Source organism: Mixophyes fleayi, chromosome 2, assembly GCF_038048845.1.
Source record: "Mixophyes fleayi isolate aMixFle1 chromosome 2, aMixFle1.hap1, whole genome shotgun sequence".
In the NCBI taxonomy this organism is placed as follows: domain Eukaryota; kingdom Metazoa; phylum Chordata; class Amphibia; order Anura; family Limnodynastidae; genus Mixophyes; species Mixophyes fleayi.
Genome location: NC_134403.1, coordinates 271,249,034 through 271,266,236, shown reverse-complemented (window position 1 = coordinate 271,266,236; position 17,203 = coordinate 271,249,034).

The following is a 17,203-nucleotide window of genomic DNA, read 5'->3' as shown; positions in this document are numbered from 1 at the left end:
GACTTAAACCCAGGAAATGCTGGGTACACACACACACACACACACACTAACAGACACACACATACTTGTTTATATTGCATCGTGAGGACCCATGTCTGGAATATGGTGTATAGGGACACCCCTTATCTAATGCCCTGTCAACAGAACAATTATAGAGGTATGTGTAGGAGCGGTTTCTGTCACCAGAGTTACCACATGAGATTTACACTTTGACTTTGCATAAAGTACTGACACGGACAGTAAGATCGAGAAAATGTCATGTATTTTGACTGTCTTAGGACATCCACATGCCCGCTTACACTGACACCTTGCCATTGAGGCTACAGCCCTGTTCAACCACTTTGCATAATTTCAACTTTATGTAGAATTTCATCCCCGACCAGTTCCGATCTTTCAGTATGGATGGATCAGCCATGAGGCACGCAACACAGTCTTGCTTTCCAGGCACCCGGCATGTCTGTATAAACTTCATCAGGTGTTTCTCCACAGCCTGGACCTCCTCTGTGTCCCAGGATTTTCTCCACACTTCTTTGCAACCACAGAGGAAATAGAGTGGTCCATTATTGTTACAACTCACCAGTTCACCGTTCATGCGCCGCGATCACCTCTCTCTTCTGGGTATCGGCAGCTCGCTGGTCACATGATCGCGCAGGGCGGGGAATTCAAATCTGCACTATAAAAACCCTTCTCTGATGCCTGGGCAGCGTCAGAGCAACTTCCTACGTTCCTGACTTGGCGATTCTCAGTGTGTCTCTCTCGTGTACCAGACCCAGGCTTGCTGACCTTGATTTCTCTGTTATCCCAGTGTACCAGACCCAGGCTTGCTGACCACGCAGATCTCTGTCATTCCTGGGTACCGACCCGGCTATCCCGATTACACATATCTCTGGCATTCCTGTGTACCGATCTGGCTATTCTGACCACGCATATCTCTGGCATTCCTGTGTACCGATACAGCTATCCTGACCTCGGCGTGGTTCATATCCATCTCCTGGCTTCAGAGTGAATCTCGAGCTATCTCCTACATCCTTACCTCTAGAGGCAGACCAGTGGACCGCGACCTGCAATTCTCCGCAGCTAAGCCCATTCCGCCTTGCGGTGGTTCTTGGTGAACACCAGGGGGTTCGTTAGACTCCACACCACCGGCCAGCCAGCACTGATCTAGAGTAAAGCAAGTACTCCATATTGTATTACTTCCACGTTACATTACTGTTACAATTCTGGCTTCACAAAATGCAGAGAAGGCAAAGTTCTTCTGCCTAGCAAAACTGTGTGCTACACCTACCTGTGGAAGCCATGGCTGGGCACTGGTGCCGTGTTGACAGGACTTTACACTGCCTATTTTCTGACGTGGAAATGTTGACTAAATGCTTGGCCACTTGTCCCTCTGTCATGGGGGATTGCTCATCATCCGGCATGTCGCTCTGTAGCTGGACCAGTTCTGAAAAAAAACATATTTGTAAATGACCGAGGTCAAAGTCAAAAGCATACATTTGACACCAGAATTTCCACTTACCGTCCGGATCAATATGCATCTCGTCCAAATTCTTGCCTTTGAATTTGGCCAGTCTGCCACTCTCGAGAACCATTACCAGGTTGCTGATCTTGGCGAGTTGGAGGGTACCTTCTGGGAGGCGGTAATACTGCTGGTGCACCCTGATGTCGTGCCCAAGGAAGTCTGTCAACTGATCCAGTTCTTTGTTGTTTAGGTCGAGGACCTTCGAGAGAGTGGCAATGTGCTTTTGAAGCTTCGTGGAAGACAGAGGGGATGCTTGGCCCCACACTCTCGGGCAAACAGTCGTATGCAATTGGAGTCTCTGAAGTGTGACAAGACAGCTGGTCTGGTGAACATATAGACATTTTGGCTATCCACTCCACATTTGTCACGCTTTTCTGTGAAAAGTTCCGTTGCAGCTTGCATGGCTGGTGTTAGCAGAAGGGGACTTTTTTCAATGCGAGTGAAGTGCTTCCGCTCAACCTCGGAAAACGCTAGGGACACATCTTCATGGAGATCCGAGGTATCTCTTGAGGAGAAGATGGTCAGCAACATTTTTGAAACTTCCCCTTCCCTTCTTCGATTGAACAAGATCACCTGTGCCAGGGTGACTTTTGCAAGTACTGCCCAGTGGTTAACCGTAGGCTTGGTGGATAGCCTACTTCGTTAGGCTTGCTGTTTCTCATTGAGGTTCAAGTGCATCTTCTTCACATCTTCAGTGAAAGGTAAGAGCTGAGGCATGTTCCACTTGGAGTCCTTAAGAGTTTTCAAGGCAACCGATGAGATCAACTGGTTCCATGTCGCCTATAGCTTCCTGAAATTTCATGTGTTTTCAACCGCAGCAGTGCAGCCCTCCATCATGGCTCAGCACTCCATAATGCTTGCTATCTTTTGCAGACCGTGCCTGATCTTGAGTGCCAGTGAGGGTGTCTTAAATGCACCTCCTCGTCATAGTCAGCTACCATCTTCACAGCATCTACTACGATGGAGCGGTAAAGTCTTCCATCCTCTCCAAAGGGGTGGCACTTCTGGCCTGATGGATGTACTCGTGCCTGCCAACATCTGATCCAACACGGTTGAGCAGATGCTGTCTTATCTGCATGATACATCGATCATTTTTGACTGCTAGTAAGACTTCATCCTGGGTCATGTTACTCAAGAGCTTCCAAAAGCCATCACTGAAATCAGGTGGAACAGGCTGAGCAAAGGCGTACAGTGACTGGAATCTGATTTTCACCAGGTGTGAGCTTGTTGCCCCTTCGGTTTAGCTTACAGCTCTTTATGTGTCGCCACAGGAATTTCCTTGCAAACAAGCCCTGGCAGGCTACACAGAGCATGAAGCTTTCAGCTCCATCTCTTTGTCTGGAAGTTTGCACGGGACCAGAACGCCATGGCCTGCCCTCATTGCCTCAGCATTGTGTGCAAAGTTGCCCCTATTGCGAAGATGTACCATTTGCATGCACCTTTCTTTCGATTGCTTGGGGAATTTCAGGGCCCAGGCTACTTCAGTCTCATTGCGGTGAACATGCTCCATGTGTCTGGCAATTTTTAAGAGGGGTTTCTCATAGTACAGGCAGTCCTGCTTTTTGTTATATGCCCTGAAGACATCACTGTTCCTGAATAGAGTTTGGGCAGACACCGCGTCGTCTCTCCAGTCCCTCTGTGTTTAAAAGATTGCTAGAAAAAGGTCGATATTGCACTGGTGGGCAACGGGGCATCACAACTGGTGTGTGAACCGCTCACATCCGAAGTGTCATGGGCTTCCTCATCTCCATTGCTCTTTGGGCTATAGTCGGAGCTACCGTTGGGCTCTGTCATATTTCATTGTCTCCACTTTACCTTCAGCAGCAGACTGATTTGACGGTGTCTTTACCAGCTTAGTGTATAAAGCGCAGGATGCAGTTATTTCCTTTTCCTGCGCCTGCTATACATTTGGATGGAATACTGGCCTCTAGCGGTGGGTTGCACACCCACTTTCTCCCCTCCACTTTGGACACGCATACTTTTGTTCCGACAAATGTGACTTGCGGGGACATACCAGATTTTTATGCTAAGCATATCAGCAAGGTTCCCTGCATTGATTAACCTTGAGAAGCTTTGTTGGGACCTCAATTTTTGTCCCCACCATGACTCAGGTCCCCACAGTGTTGGTGTGTAAACAGGTCAATGTCCCCACAAGCCTATGAATGCAAGTACACACGCAGACACAGACACACACACACACATACACACGTACACACACACAGTGGCCAATGGGGAAATTTAATAGTGGAGTTATGGAAAATGTAAGTGAATGGAATTTGGATTGCTATCAAGAAGGCTGCACGAGAAGTGGCAGTATGGCATACCTACTTTGACCACTGTGTGTATGTGTGTATATATATATATATATATATATATATATATATATATATATATATAAAACATCCATTTATATGTATATATAAATATATATATGTATGTATATATATATATATATATATATATATATATATATATATATATTATATTATAACTGCTTTCTGTTGCCTCTGATTCAATCCACCAATCTCCTTGCCTAGGGGCACATGGGGTCTTAGTCCATTGATGTGTAGCACAGGATGATATAGAATTCTCTTGCGCAATTTTATACAGTTTTCAACAGAGAATATAGTGCTTTGCATAGTCCTTAACAACCAACTCTCAATTCCAATTAGTGGGAACTTCAATCTTGAGGCGCTAGGCAAGCAGGAGGCCATCTAAAATTATCATAGATTTTGTGTGCTTATAATACACCAAAAGCATTTTCAGACTTTTTATAGAGCATGCATAACACTATTTTGTTATAGTAGTACATATGTGATTACAGCATTCCCAGGGGTAACACGCTTTGTTTTTCACAAAAAGTTTTAAAAGCCATGAAGTTAGCTAAAATATGTTTCATTTTGGATTTCCTAGGACTTTGACCCAATATGTGACTTTTGCTCAAATCTCATGAGCTTTAAAGTGAATGACAGGAACAATCATTTTATATTTTGTCTGGGAGAAGCCAGAGCTCATTGTTGGAGAGTTGGAGAAAACAGTTGTTGATACGGCTTAGTGTTCCTTAATTATGGTATTGGACCATTATGTATTTCATCACAGTAAGTGTCATTACTACTATTAAAGTAATTTTATCGTTTTTCAATAAGCATTGTCTAAGCGATTTGTGTGGTTCCGAAGCACAAGCAATTTATTTAGCAAAAGCAATTTGTTTAGCAGTTCAATAAATAAGTACAATACAGTACAATATAGCCGATACATGATACCTATTAAAGATGTTTTACATTACATCTTCCTTATAGGGTTCACCCAGGTTCAATGAATGCAGCCATGCAGTCACGTTTCCAGCTTCAAAGAGAACTAGAACAAAAGCCAGCATGCTTGTATATACCTGTCCAGATAACACTTAGTGAGGTCTTCATTGGTCCAGGGTTAATGGTATTCCAGTTCCTTGCAAGTTATAGGTCAGTTCATTTGATCCTTACAAAGGGTGAGGGGAAACTTTCCCCACCCTATTGCTCGCATGATTTGACTCTGAATGACCAGTTCAAACTGACCCACACAAAAGTATTTTTTTGAGCATTAATCTCTTATTGCTTGTATCTTGCGATCGCTAGATGCGATCGCTATTCCGTCCACACCAGGTTAATGCTGGTGAAATAAGCTTTAATATGAGACCAAACTCTTTATCTTTCAAAACACCTGAACCATAAAAACCTTTACTACAGTGTTATATATGCATAAATAAACAATCTAATACATTTTACTAATAAATGAATGTGGATTGGAACCTTAATAAATATGAAATATATATATAAGTGAATGTGTAAGTGCGAGTGTATGTGTGCGTTATTTATCTTGCGATTGCGTCATGACATGTGGTGTACTGAATGCAATCGCACGGTGAAACAATATTAATCAATATACTTTCTTTCATCCAATTATACGACTTCAACACTACTGTTGCTTTTATTATAACCTGTCATCATCAAGATTGACCTAGAAATCAGAACAGCAAAACACATACTGTGTATATTTACATCACATTGTACGTAGTTGGAGTGGACTTTCTTAAAAATAATGCTCTTTAGGGCTGATTCGCTCTATACATTCTCATATTTCTCCCAAATCCACAAAATGGAAAAAATATAATTTTAAAAGTTAGCTTTCTGTCCAGTTTATTATTAAGCTGCAATGTCTAGTCATGTGGGCATTAAATTTCCTTTCTTTAAGTTTCAACAATGGTATGTTAGTGGCAGTGTAGCAATGGGTACCAGTAGTAAACAATGATATGCCTGAATCCAAAGAAATTGGTATTCTGAAGAAAAAGGTACTTTGTATTCTTCTTATTTGTAATCAGGGCACTGGATTTATACTTTTATGCATTTAAGACTAAGAGTAGTGACAGATGGAGGATGAAAGAGCATCATTTGATGCTAAGGGGACAACACTAGAGCATTGGTATCCTGATGTTACGGTTTTGACTGACTATTTGACCACACCCTAAACATGTAAATAACTATTTTCCACCACAACATTACACAACTAAAACAAAGGTGATGCGCAAACAGTAAAATGTTTTTTTTGTGTAGATGTAATTTAAAGAAGGATAGTATTTAAGGAAAAATATCAGAATGCTGATCTGATGAGAAAAATGCAAATAGGATGATTTTCAGTCTGTTGTTTGTTTACTTTAGATTTCAAATGGATTACAAAAAATTAACCATGCCTTTGCCAACAAGTAAGTTTTGTGTCAGCATAATATTTTGTATTAAAAGGAACAGAGTCTAACGACAGAAAAGTATTATTTTGCCTCTAGAGCCAGTAAGTAGGACACCAGCCTGCATTGTCGTCAGGCGTCGAGCCAAAACCCTGTGACCCTGAGGCATCCGTACTAGTCCAGTTACCAGATAGAAATAGTAGGGCTGGGCCATACGCGCATGCCATTGAAATCGTGGAGAAAGCACATCAAGATAATTTCACAGTGGCATAGGGCGTAGTCAAACCTGTGCCACCGCTAAAGTATCTGCGCATAGAGAGGAACCCACTGATGGAGAAATTAACTAAACCTCTCAAAGTATGTACAAAAGATCAAGCAACCCATGGGCAGAGAACAGTCAATATAAGAAAAAGTCCTGTAGTTTGAAATCCATGAATCTAAATGAGTCCAGGTGGATCGCCAACAAAAGCAAATTTCTACTGTCAACAGTCACAATGTCCCCATTTTAAACATGTGGACAGAATGGGCCTGAGTTATTAAGGAAAGCAAAATTTAAAAAAGAAGTAACTTTGCACCTAAGCAAAACCATGTTGCGTTGGAAAGAGAGGTAAATTTAAAATCTGGGGACAGATTTATAGTTTGGGTAAGGTATATCCTAGATTAACTTTAAATTTCAGTGTAAAAATAAAGCTATCAATTATTTGTGTGCTAAATTAAAAAACAACCAGTAATTAACGTATGTGCAAAATAATAAACTACTTTGCACCCCTTGCATTGGAACATGGTTTGTCCAGGAGAACATTTACTCCTTTTTTTGCCTTACTGTCCTTAATAACTCAGGCCCAATGGGTCTATCAACACTTACCCTGTCTCCATTTTGGTGACAACAGGATAAGTGTTGACAAATTCACCAATGGAAATATGACCACCACCAGACATATATATATATATGACAATTGCACTATGCATTCTATACTGGATGCTCTGTCACCTTCTTTGTTATCTTGTTTTGTGATCTGTTCTTCATTGTGTATTTATGTTATTGGCTGTAATGAACAGTTCTTTTAAAAAACAAACAAACATACAAGTGCTAGAAGTTACAGAATAAAAGATGTCCAAGGTTGAACAAATGCTAGAAAACAACTAATGGAATTATCTTTCAAAGATGCATTTATCTTTTACATTATGAAGCACAGAAATTTAAAATGTCATTCCATATGTTATAAAAAGAAAGTCCATTCTTTAGAGAGAGAAAAAAATCCCCATTAAACTCATAAAAAAAAATATATTTCTTGGGTAACTGATGCTGCAGAAACATGTAAAAATTGATTTATCAGAAACTGAATAACTCATTGGCACTATTAATGGTAGCAACCTGTAGATGGATACTTAACTGAAACTGTGATTATGATCCCAATTCCAATGGTACCATCTTTTCAGGAAGTTATTTCAGCAGCCATAGATTTACACCTCCTCTCCAGGCAATTGCTTTCTAATTAAAATTGTATTGTTGCTCAACAAAAATGAAGACGCACAACACTAAGCTATAATAACAAACCAGGAATGCCTTAAATCACACACACATGCATATTGTGTGCACTCATATTCCTGGAGCAATTAACAAATATCAAACCCTGTGCAGTGTGTGCATGTTCCAGCATTAAAGGTTGGCTCTGAGAAGCACAGCGATAATCAACATTTATATGTGTCTTTCATTGTAATGATAATTATCCTGATTTATTTTTACACACTCTGCTGCAGTGCTGCCACACTCGATACAATATTACAGGCATGCTGATTATCTTCTTCCGAAGCTTGCAATCTATTTATCTGGAACATGTCACACTAAATAGATAAGGAGAGAATCTACCTGTAGTAATTCTACACATTACTATTTCATTTCACATGCGAACACTTGATGTTACAAGAAGGTCTCATGTTAAATCTGTTTCTGTAATCAGCCCTGTTACTATGGGCATGCATGGGGTTTGCCTGGGGCATCACCAAATGGTCGCCTGGAGTGCAATTTTTGCAGGAAATTTATGGTTTACAACAAGAAAAGTATTTTTGACTTTGGGAGATCTCAGAGGGGCAAGTGTGAGAGGCTAGATGATGAGAATATGCATCATAGCACTCAGTTCCTGTCCACCACTATAAGATGACACAAAGTACGTCACTTTCTTGTGTTTGTGGGGTCTGATGAGGTAAATGGAATAATCAAGACCCACACAATTTACAAGGAACTAAAACAGGATGCGGGAGGATGACCTTCTCTGCTGTATTAACTATAAGCATAATTCCTCTTTTCTTCATCTTCATTTCATGGCAGCCAACGATGGGATGTACCACATCAATAACATGGAAGGAGGGTAAAATAATCATAAATTTAGTTTTATTTTACTGCAGCACTTGTTATCCAATTGATAATGAGATAAAAAAAATTTTACTCTGAGAACCAGTGTGTCCGAAGAACAATGGGAAGCTCCATCAAAAAGATGTTCCATGACTCCAAAACTGAGGGTGGAAATGTTGGACAGCCCTCCATAACACCAGCATCTTCAATACATTTGAAGAAAGTCTGCTCTTGGCCTAAGACCAGCAACCATGGGCTATCTGCGCATGAAAATGAGCTCCCCAGACTCTCTTGGAGACATCAGTGGTAAGAGTCACCCCTCCATGTTGCAGTATCAGGATACCTATTCTCGCTCTGCTAAACTGTTCACCCAGTAAATAACACAGAATATAAGGGTTTACTTCAACTGGATGCTTTTCAGCTGCTTGGGATTAGGTTCAGATTCCATCCTATTCCAATGCTGCTCCAAGGCTCTGAGAAACAATTTCAAGATAATAAACCATCATTGCTGTTTTAAACCACAGAAAGGACAAAGCAGCCATAAAAACCTGTGGGGGCTATTTTAAGGACCTCTGACCCCAGCAGGTATGTACTGAGTATACACAAGATATACTGAAAATGACAATTAGCAGCATATAGGGTCGCCAGCCTGACAGCAGCGTGCAATCCCCAAATGTAGCCTCATTGATTCAATAAAGAGGTAAGCCCAAATACAAAATAACAAAACTAACTGCCATTACTTGTGACTTCATACCCCAGCGCTACACAACCAGTGTATTACAGACATAGAGGAACAGCAGTCAATAGCTTCACGGTTAAGAAGCTGCCAACTGCTGCTCCTCCATGTCAGTGGTCACCGCATAGTGTCGGGTAACCACAGAGACATTAAAAACATTGAAAGAGTGTAAGCATGGCATCCATTCATTGTTTTAGGTGTCTCCTAACCACTGACGCCCGAGGCAACACTCTAGGTTTACCTAATAGTAGCACTGACCCTGATTATATACTTGATTGTGGTTTATTGTTTAGTATTAATATATTTTATTAGCATTCTATTTATATGTGTGCACTTTGTACAATAACAATATGCATGGGAGTGGAGTTATTTTTGTTGTTGCTTTGTATACTGTATGTTACAGGTAGGAAGAGTCCAGAACTCCCCCAGCAACTGAAAAAATGTAAATACACATCAAAATTGAAACAAACTAAGATGTTAAAAAAGTTTAAATGTATCCATTTATTTATTTACACTGCAAACTGTGATGAGACATCAGATACATGTAATAATAATAATAATAATAATAATAATAATAATAATAATAAGTACACTGCTTTAATGTCACCTCCAGAGGCCACAATCTTGGACTGGTGTTGGTTGCTGGATTTCAGTGCAAAGTTGTTTTAAATAGATGGCCATATAAGCCTGCGATTAATGCAATACATTCTTTTTAAAACAGTTATGTGGGGAATGGAGCAATCTTTATTCAGCTTACAACAGCCCCTTTCACTGCCACCCAGTAATAATATGCTAAAAATTGTGGGAGCACTACAAAAATTTCATAATTAAGTAAATTACAGAGTTTCTTTCTTTAGCTCTACATCAAATACTTCAACAATACTTCAGCAGAAGTGATGCTGCAATTTAATTTTAGTTGCACAAACTGCTTTGTTTTAGAACATACCACAGTTTGGAAAGCTACCCATATTTTGGATGATTCTATTCTTGAAAACACACACATACTTGTGTGGACCAAATTTTTTGGTGAACCAAATTGTGAGTCTTGTTCTCCACTCCGACACTTAATATGGGCTTCTGGGGTAAAATAAAAAGAAAAAAAAAAGGTTTAAGAACATGGGAGCTGTGGCAGCGATGAAGATGCTAATAGTGCAGATAATGACGATGATTAGAAAAGTGACCATTCTCCACATATGAATATGACTATGATGTACATGTATTTACAACGTATTATAAGCATAACACTGAATAGGAAAATCATCCAGTTGTTGTTGTTCCTTTTCAAGTGACTACAATGGAATTGTGCTGCTTGCAAGCAATTACATACATACATAAATAGAAACAGAGGTGTTGAGCTGCGTTACAATGCTGCTAATGTATATCATGACTGTCGCTGAAATAAGTGCAATTTCCAATGTGTTGTTTTTCTGAAGTGACTGTCATGTGACCTACAAAACAGATGCATGTGTATATAAATATATGTCAGACATATAATGAAAATTAAAAGAAGACATTATCTCTCAATTCTCCAGCTCCAGCACTGCTCAATATATATTGGTCACTTGATATAAGGAAGCTATTGCATTTACTGTCACCAATAATATAGATATATTAGTGCAAACTATGTACAACTTACTAACAAAACTCTAAATCTAACAAAACTCTAAATCTAACAAAACTCTAAACTCTAATCTGAAAGGCGGGTGAAATTTGTTTCTTCCCCTTTTGTGACACCTTGTGGCTGTTTTTGTGTGACCACATCTGTTTAAATAGGAAGATGCATGTCATGAAGACTGAGAGGAGCTGTAAAATTTAGCTCTTAACAGATCAAGATGTTAAGTTGTAAAAAAGGTGATATTTGACTTAAGGCTATTGCGAATATTGAAGGACATTTGGAAACTGCTGTACCCCTTTGATGAGCTGCAGAATTTATTAGCAAAGATGCTGGCAACTGCAACCCAACAACCACACCTGTGCATCTTCATGTCATATGTGTGCTTTTAGATGTTGAGTAATTAATAGCTATGAAACACGGTTTGCTTATTTCCCCCCAAAATTGTTGAATTCGCACTATAAGTGGAACATCTGCAAATGTGTTATGGAAAGGGAGTCAATGATATTACCAAGAAATACTTACACAAACTCATCAGCCATTCATGCAGCAAGAAAATGAATTATGGTCTAATACTTCTGTTTTATTTGAGTTGATCTTGAAATTTGAGACTTCATCAAAGGACTGCGTTTCTTGCTTTAACTTGCTCCCTGGAACCAATCTTTATTCTGAATATTTCTGGATCAATTCAAAGTCTGGAAGCAAAAGCTCTACCATTAGTGCAAATATTAAAGGGAATAGTGGACAGTTCAGCCTGGTACCATTGCAGATATCAAATGCGAGTTAAACACAACCATTTGTTAGAATGGAAGCAGAGGAGTTATGATGAACAGTGCTAAGTCCTTTGAGGAATCTGTGCCTAAAGATGAGGTGATGGAGAGTATTCTTCATAAAGTACCAAGATATCCGGTCAATGCCTTATTAGAGTCCAAAGCAATCACCACTAGTGGGAAGTGCTTTAGTGTTAGCTACCTGAATCAAGTTAATCGCTTTTCTGATATTAAAACTTGCTTGCTGGAGAAAAAACCCATCTGGTCCAAGGAGACCAGCATGGGTAGGACCTTTTATTATTAGCCCAAAAATCAGCAAAGAGCTTAAGAGTGACCTTTAATAGAGAAATGGGCAAAAAGCTGCTACAGTTATTTGGATCTCTCCTGGGTTTAAGGAAGTCAAGCTCTGCTCTTTTGGTGGCTCCATCAAGCTTGGATCCCTGGAGAATGCTATTCCATAAATTGACCAAAATAAGGGATAGGGAGGCGTGACATTTTTTATAATATATCACCAGAAGGACATCAGGACCAGTGTTTCCTCTAAGCTGAGCAATCTGGAAATGATAGAGTTAAACCTGTACCTTACTAGGAAACATCCTGCAGATTGTGAATGCAAACCTTTCGGGTGGAACCCTCATTAGAGTGACCTTTTAACTCTTTTCTTTCCAGATTGCTCAGCTTAGAGGGAACACGGATCAGGACCTGGGGCAGATGCTTTTCCAAGACCTTTATTGCTTTGGTAACTTCCTCAGTGAAGATGTCTTTGTTGAGTTTAGCTCTGTAAGAGTCTGTGATCATGAGAATAGAGCAGTGTGACTAGATCACTTATAAATAACTTATGGTATAAATTTATTTAAAGGAAATAGCGCAGGGTGCTTATTTATATATTGCAAATGTACTTATTTTTGATATTGTGGGTATGTTGGTAAAAGAGATATCTTTATTTCTAAGACCAGGGGAGGAAATTTGTTTGTTTTATCTTTGCTAGAGGAAATGCATGATTTCTGAGGTATATATCTGACTCAATAAGCCTTTGTGGAGGAGGTCTTTTGTGTATTGTGATGTGGGGAAATTACTTGTTTGGGGTTGTGTACCTTTCTTTGGGAATGTGTATTTTCTCTAAGTGTCTGAAGAAAGGACCCATGTTAATCTCATGTTAAGAAGACCATTTGATGTGAGTTAGACTTGCTGTCAGATGTCCTCTGTGTCCAAAATAAAATGCAGGAAATCACAGCAAGTTTTAGGATATCACAGGTAAGTGTAAATATTGTTAGCTTTGCCTTGCATGTAAATCGATGCTTGGGTAAACAAATTGCATCCTGATTCTAAAAATAGCTCAGACCTCAAGGGGACTGGCTTATCCAGTGAGGCTATGTTTAAATCTGTATAAAAAGCACTGTCTTGTATTGAAAATTGTTCTTCTGGTTCCATCTGACCTGATCACTGATACCTTAAATCAGTGTGACTGCAAATAAACATCACTTGCTTCAAAGACCTGCTTGAAAACGTCTTTCATGCGGAAGAACCTGTGACCTACAGATTAGACCAAAAATCGAATCCGTTGCCGACTGAAGTTTGGACCCAGCATCCATTACCACCACTCTGCCCGCTATCCAGCAGCTCTGGCCAGTGCGATAGGCAGGGGAGGACTTGCAAATTTCAGCCTGGGGGGCAGGATGGGACTCAGCATCCTATTTCAAAGGGAAAAAATACAGTAGGCTCAGTGACCCAGCCCAAGATAGCCCAATATGGAACTGGCCTGGGGCAAATGCCCCCTGCCCCCCAGCCCAGCCTGCCTCTGGCGATAGGCAAGGGGGGATCCATCCACAGCAACCCTGATCCATAGGAAGAGTTCAAGAGAACCAGCCCAGGTAATGGGGTACACTCAGTTACCCAGAAGAAACCTGGTTCTGGATGCCCGTAAAGGAGTCCAGTGGTAGCAGCATTTGAAAGCCCCTCCTACAGCGGTGAGAGGGTGCAATTGGGATAATGAAAGGGAACGATGGCAGAGTAAGCCCAGCCGGTTCCCAGCAACAACAGATAGGGTGGCATTGGCAGGCCATCCTTACAAACAGAAATGTAAATATTGTTTTATTTTAGAATTTAGTTCAGTCCAACTTTGGAAATATGAAGGTAGATTTTAGCTTTTTTTTAGAATTCTTGGAATCACAACTTAATTTTGAACAGAGTTATATGTTACCAAGTTATTTGCGTCTTAAATTAAAAAAAGTTTCATGTTCTTTTTGTTTGGATTATGGAAACTAACAGGGCATTTGCTTTATCCAACCTTTCAAAAAATTTATGTTGGAGCCTGGAAATGTCTTTACCGTTCTGTTTGAGAGAATCTGGTTAAGTTTGCCCCTGAGACCAAGCAGATCTCTATAATTTTAATGTTTAGGGTGTTTTGGTGCGTGGCAGTTTGAACATGAATTTGAGCTTACAGATCAGCTATGCACAAGTGCACCTTATATTTCAGGGGCACTGGCTAAAGAGATAATACATCCCTTAATTCAAGCCTTGTAAATCTCCCATACTGTTGACAGGACTAGATCAGGTGATTTTATCATAGTGAAAATGTCTTATCTTTAGAAGCTCTGGGCCTGATTCATTAAGGATCTTAACTTAAGAAACTTCTTATTTAAGTCTCATGGTCAAAACCATGTTGCAATGCAAAAGGTGCAAATTAGTATTCTGTTTTGAACATAAGTTAAATACTGACTGTTTTATTCATGTAGCACACAAATACTTCATAGCTTATTTGTACACTAAAATTTAAAGTTGATATTTGTGTGCTACATGAATAAAACAGTCAGTATTTAACTTATGTGCAAAACAGAATACTAATTTGCCCCCCTTGCATTGTAACATGGTTTTGTCCAGGGGACATAAAAAAGACGTTTCTTAAGTTAAGATCCTTAAATGAATCAGACCCTCTCAGTTTTCAGAAGAAGATATTTGTCTCCAGTGAGGCTGCGTAGGGTGAGATATTAACATATTAAGAGAAACAATAACTAGTGTGAACTGACACAGGAGAGATCTGGGTGTCACAAAGTCTATGTGCAGCTGAGCTGTTAACTAGAATCAGATCAGTATGCGAGAACTGGCCATGGTGAGGCCAAAAATGAGTATAATGTATCTATACATTAAATATATAGAAACATAGAATTTGATGGCAGATAAGAACCGCTTTTCCCATCTAGTTTGTCTGAATTTCTAACCTATGGTAACCTCAAACCCTATTTGATCCTTTAATCTTTGTAAGGATATCCTTATATCTAGCTCAAGCATGTTTAAATTGCTCTACTGTATTAGCCTTAACCACCTCTAATGGGAGGCTATTCCACGTATCCACTACCCTTTCTGTGAAGTAGTTTTTACTCAAGTTTCCTCTGAACATACTTCCCTCCAGTTTCAGTGCATGTCCTCGTGTTCTAGTGCTTCTCTTCCTTTGAAGAATGTTTCCCTCCTGTACCTTGTTAAAGCTCTTGATATACGTATTTTAAAGTTTCTATCACGTCCTCCCGTTCCCTTCTCTGCCCCAAACTATACGTATTAAGATCTTTTAGTCTTTTCGGGTAAGTTTTGTGCTGTAGACCATGCACCATTTTAGTTGCCCTTCTTTGTGCAGTCGCTATTATATTTATATCCTTCTGGAGATAATGCCTCCAGAATTGAACACAGTATTGTAGATGAGGCCGTACCAATGACCTATGCATTGGAATTATTACTTCTTTCTTCTGCTACTGAATCCTCTCCCTATGCAGCCAAGCATCTGACTTGCTTTTCTCATTGCTCTGTTGCCTTGATCACCTACCTTTAATTTACCTGAAATAGTGATTCCTATATCATTTTCCTCCTCTGTAGTTTCCATGATAGTGCAGTTAATACTATATTTAGCTTTTGGGTATTTTGAGACCGAAGTGCATGGTTTTGCATTTTTTGGCAATAAGCTGTAGTCATCACTGACTTAACTATTCCTCTAGTCTACCTAGATGATCAGTCATTTATTTAACCCCTCCTGGTTGCATATATTTGTGTCATCTACAAAAAGGCATACTTTCCATTCAATACCATTTGCAATGTTACCAATAAAGATATTAAAAAGCAATGGTCCAAGTACAGATCCATGAGGTACTCCCCTGGTAACCTTCTCCTCCTGTGAATGTACTCCGTTTACTGCAATTATCTGTTTTCTATCCTGCAACCAAAATCTTATCAATTCAACCATCTATGCCAGAAATGGAACAACCAATATTGTTGTATTGTGTTAGAGATTCTTTTGTATTGCTAAGTAGAATATGAGCTTATTGTCACCAACATTGCTCTCCAGAACATGAGCTTTTTCACTGCTGTGACTCTAAACACCCATAGCAGGTAGTGCAACAGCAGATACTACGCTAATGCTGCTGGTGGCATCAGAACAAGGTACATTCCAACTGCTTTTTTGCAGTCACCTGAAGCAGGGGCTAGTGGTCTAGTGCCCATGCATTACAAAACTGTCACGTGGACTGTATTGGTGTACCTGTTGGGCCTGATTCATCAAGGCATTCATACTGAGCGCAACAAGTGTTTGTTTAAAAGGAATGTAAATTGGCTCTGCATACTCACAAATTCAACAAGAAATGGATCTGAAGATAAGTGCGCTGATGATTTCAGATGTAGCTCTGCTTTGCTCTACTACACAAGACACTGCAGGATACGTCAAAGCCTATGTGAAATATACAGTCACAATAGCACAGAAAAAATTCCTGGGCACTAAGACCCAGCGGAACAGGACTGCCTCACAGCATGCTGCAGGAGAGACTCTAGGACCCAGAAAAAGTCCAGTCTGTAACATTGCTGGAAATTTTCAGAGCTATGTGACAGAGATTGTTGAGAGGAGGAGACTCAGAGTGAGTAAATAATAGGGAGACATTTTGTATTGGTAGAGACACTTTTTCTGCTATGCTGTTGTGAGGAAAAGTGAGGCAATTATTGTTGCTGAGATATAGACTGCTGCAGAGGGCTGAGGTGTGTTGCCAGCCAAAATACTGCATGTAAAAAGACTTGAAGACAAGGGCTGATACCAGTAAGTCAGATTGGAGCTGACAACTATCTACACAACCGGAAACAGGTTTGTGTAATCAAATTGACTGTTTATTCTCACTCACTACACAGTATATCCGACAATTAAGCTAAAAAAAAGCTGTGAGCTAGACTATTAGAGCCATTTGCTTAACAAGTGTAGTACCTTACCCAACCTTCCAGTAAATACCTGCAGCATATGACCCCAGTTATAACTGAATTACAGATTTAATCACCAGTGCCTACTATTAGGAACCTGGTATTTCAAGAATCTTGCAACCCAGCATAACCTGGATATGCTAGCAAATGAACAACATCATTCCTGACTTTTCTCCTGCAAGATCAGATTAATGTACAGTGATAATAGCCCTGACAACACACTGCATTGTGTTATACTGGAGACAGTAACTGCTGCTTTTGATATTTCTACTG